The 3,935-nt window shown below is 53.5% G+C and overlaps 1 protein-coding gene across 2 annotated transcripts in view; it reads right to left on the bottom strand.

Annotated features, from left to right (window-relative positions):
• The window catches only part of ZBTB20 (zinc finger and BTB domain containing 20), a 503,540-nt gene extending 500,170 nt beyond the window's left edge, over positions 1–3,370 (bottom strand). For both annotated transcript variants that reach the window (XM_021548925.3, XM_085591313.1), the window contains exon 1: positions 3,233–3,370. The gene's annotated coding sequence lies outside the window, so the exon portion shown is untranslated. The remainder of the gene's footprint in view (positions 1–3,232) is intronic.
• Positions 3,371–3,935: the final 565 nt, after the last annotated feature.

Below are 3,935 nucleotides of genomic sequence, written 5' to 3' on the forward strand. Positions count from 1 at the left end.
ATGACACACCACCTTTTTTTTTCCCCTTAAATCTGCCTGTATATCTAGTCATTAATTTACCCAATAAATTAATTCCACAAGTGGCTCTCCGAGTCATCAGTTTGAATTATCAAGTTTCTGCTGTATTTCCAAAACAATGCCAGGCATGCATGTGCGTAGGAGGGATGGGACAATGAAGCCAATAGGTGCAGCTGTGGCCTGGGAGGCAGAAGTTCTGTACAAACTCTGTCACTGACTGCTTTTTGACATTGGGAAATAATTTCAGTGCTGTTTAATTCAAAGTCTTGCTAGCATACAATATTTTAGCAATGAAGCCACTCCTCGAACATTTGGAAGGCAGAAACAAGCATTTATGAACTTCATGAAATCTTATTTTCCCCTGAAAAATTAGCAACACTGGGGGAAAGGGGTGTGTGCAGCCAGTCTAGATTTCTGGTCTTTGTAACTTCCCCCTGTGTAAAACAGGAAAAAAAAAATAAAATCCACCTTCACAATGCATCATTATGCAAGAACAGGTGAAAGACCACCTCTTAAATTCAGACAATTGAATGGGCTAGCTGGTATCTCGTACTTCTGACAGCGCTGCTGCACAGGATCTGAACAGTTCTTCACTTTAATATGAATGCTGGCAGCCCTGATTTTAAAACAGAGGGCTTAGGTTCCATTCCTAATGTTACATCACAATAAGACCAAACATTAAATCCTCAGCCAGAAGGACTTTTCTCGTATTTTACTTCTGTGCTACCGCAACAAAAGGGATACATTTTAAGACTCATAAACCATTTCATTTTGGAAGATACAAGGCATTCATATCTTTAACAACTGACTAGTCACAGATTCCACATGCTATCAGAAAGTTTTCTTCTCCTAGAAATGAGGATTTTTAAAAAACACCTACAGATTAAATGATGAGATTTAAAATAATGCTAAAATTTTCTGTAATGTTCTTCCTGCATTACAAATGGACTATTAAATCAGCGAAGTGCCAATCAAATGCTTTTGTACTTTGAAAAAAGGTTTAAATAACAAAAGCAGTTTTTCAGGCCTCTCTCTCCCTCGATAGTCAGTGTCACCTATGCACTAATTACAACATATTTACTCGCTTTTCTAGTAAGATCACGATTGAATAGATTTTTTTTGAGAACATGATTTTTAAGAAAAGTTGCAATCAGAGCCTCGTGGATTCTGCCTCTTATTAATCCAGCTTGTCTAAGAAAAATATAATGTTGTGCAGCAAACTTCAAGATGTATGACAGGATTCAGTTTCCAGCTTTAAAAATCAACTCGCTGCATGACCTTGGGTGAACCATTAATTAACTAGGGCCAAATCCTCTGTGGACTAAACACAATGGAACTAGCCAGTTTGTACAAGCCAAAAATCTGGCCCCAAGTTTCCAGAAGTTTTGAATCGGGCTGGCCAAATACTGGAATTTTTGTGCTGTGAAAAAATATTTAGTTCTGTTTCAGAGTAAGAAGTAAAGCTCTCACGTCCTTTGTGGAATAAAAATTCCAAGAAATTCATTTTAAAGGGGTGAAAACGGGTGGGGGGGGGGGGGGAAGGAAACAAAAGGGGGGGAAAAGGTGGAAGTCTCTGAGGGGAAGATTTTATTAACAGTGGTTTCTCCTTGTAAGCAGAAAGTAGAATTGACAGAAGTCTGCAAGGCAGGTAGCCATGAACCATCACTTTAATTTCCTGGCCAGAATAATGTAACTTTTTTCCCTAGTAAAACTGGAACTTTCTTGCAGAAAACTGCTTCACAAATACCACATTTTCCACTGGGGAGGGAAGGTTCCTCCCAGTCAGCTCTAATACTGTGTCCTCATTGCATCCTCTGAACAGCTGAAAGAGCTCTTGCCTCTGAGGGGTTTTTGTGTGTATCAGACTAGGATACAGTACTTTCCTATCACAGATTTATTTTTGTCTTGAGTTACCCTTTCTTGCAAAGCACCCCGAGACTCACAGATGCGAAATGGTTCTGCGTTTCTACAACCTCAGCCCCGTAAATACCAGAGACATCATTTCTGTATGAGAGCACATCCAGGCATTCAGAAAGACCCAGGAAAGCGCTTGGATTTCAGGACTGTGAGCCGGTAGCTGTAGACAATAACAGCTTTTATAGAGATATTTTTTGCTCCCAAAGAATGACTCTGCTCAGAGAGCCGAGCTTCAGGCTTTGCACATTAATTCGCTTTACTCGACAGCGAGTCTTACTTTCCCACAATTTCCCATTTGCACAGAGGGCTCCAAGTCTGACAGGAGGGCTTTTAAACTGAGAACACCGACTCGCTGGGCTACAAAAGGAGGCGAGTGTGGGAACACGACGGGCAGTGCGGCAGCCCGTTTACTCCTCCAGCTGCAAACCCATTTCTTTCCCGCTGACTGCCGAACGCGGAGCCCCCTCCCTGCTGAAGGGACACGGCAAGCCGGGCACACGGCGCTGTCCCCCCGGCACAGGAGCTGCCCGGCGCTGGGAGGAAGGACGAGCGGCCGATAGCCCTGGAAGCGCTCCGCCGGGACCCCGCTGCCACAGCCTCCGCGGGGAACACGGGCGAACAGCCGATTGCTCCGTGAGCGCTCGGGGACGGCAGCGAGAACCAACCAAACCCCGAAAAACCACCCGGCAGCGGAGCTCTGCCGTGCGGGAGGACGAGCAGCTCCTGCCCAGCCCGGCACCCCGGGCACCGGCACTGCCTTTCTCCCGGGGGATAACCCCGACCTGCCCTCTCAGAACCACCGAAGCACAGGCTGGGCAAGGCTGGAGGGGGCCACACACCCGCTCCGACCCCTCTGCTCGAGCGGGGTCATCCCGGAGCACGCTGTACGGGATCGTGTCCAGATGGCTCTTGGGCATCTCTTCCCTCCCCGACCCTCGCTCACAAACGAGCGCCGCCAACTTTTCCCAGCGGCGCGGCTGGAGAAGGAGGAGGAGCAGCGCCGGGGGGGGACAGGCGGGGGGAACGTCGCTGCCAAGTCTCCCTCTCCGGCCGCGCGCACCCTCAGGGGAGCGGCCCCGCCGGCTCCAAAACTTTTTCGGGACGGCGAAAAAGCTCTGGGAGGCGGCGGGTGCGAGCCGTTCCCCCTGCCGGACTCGCCGCGCCGCTCCCTCCCCGCCGGGACGCGGCAGCCCCTCAGCCCCCCCCCACCGCCCCTCACCCGCCCGCCCCGCCCCGCTGGGCGGAGCGCGCGCGGGCCCCGCCCCCGGCCGCGCGCTGACCCCGGAAGCGCCGGTACCTCTCTCATCTTCCCCTGCCCCGCGCTGGGCGCCGCCGGCTCGCGGCACTTTCAGAGGCGGCCGCCGTCGCCTCGCAGGGCCCCCTCATTGGCCCCCGGCCCCCCCGCCCCGCCGGCCCGCACCCATTGGCTCGCAGCGCCGCCACTCAGGGCGGGCTCCGCCTCCCGTCGCCGTCTGGGCCCGCCCCTCTCCTCCCGACGCACGTCTAGTTCTCGATAGGCAAAGCCGGTCCGCTATGCCCCCCTCCTATTGGAAGGCGCAAACGTCGGTCAAACGTGCGGCGCCTCTGATTGGCCAGATTTTAGAGCGCTAGGGGGCCGTCTTCGCAGCTCGGGAGCGCTGACTGGCTGGGCGGAGGTGTCAGTCGTGCCGGCACTCGCGTACCGATTGGTCGCCGCGGGCCAGGCAGCAGGTTAGGTTGCGCTCCCCCCCGCCACGCCCCCCCCGCCTTCTACGCATTTCTATTTCCCACTTTATTTATTTATTTTCTTCCATAAACTTAAATGACCCCGGAGGGGGCGGGACCTGGGCGGAGCCCTCCCGGGCCGGGCGACCAATGGCGGAGCGGCCTCGGGGCGGGGCCGGGCGCGGCGCAGGCCTATGGGAGCGCGGCAGAGGGGCCGCGCTCGGCCAATGGGGCGGCGCCCCCGCCCCAGCCCCAGCCCGCAGCGCTGCCGGGGGGCCGGGCCGGGGAACGGGGAT

This window comes from Lonchura striata, chromosome 1 (assembly GCF_050655825.1).
Source record: "Lonchura striata isolate lonStrDom1 chromosome 1, ASM5065582v1, whole genome shotgun sequence".
NCBI lineage: Eukaryota > Metazoa > Chordata > Aves > Passeriformes > Estrildidae > Lonchura > Lonchura striata.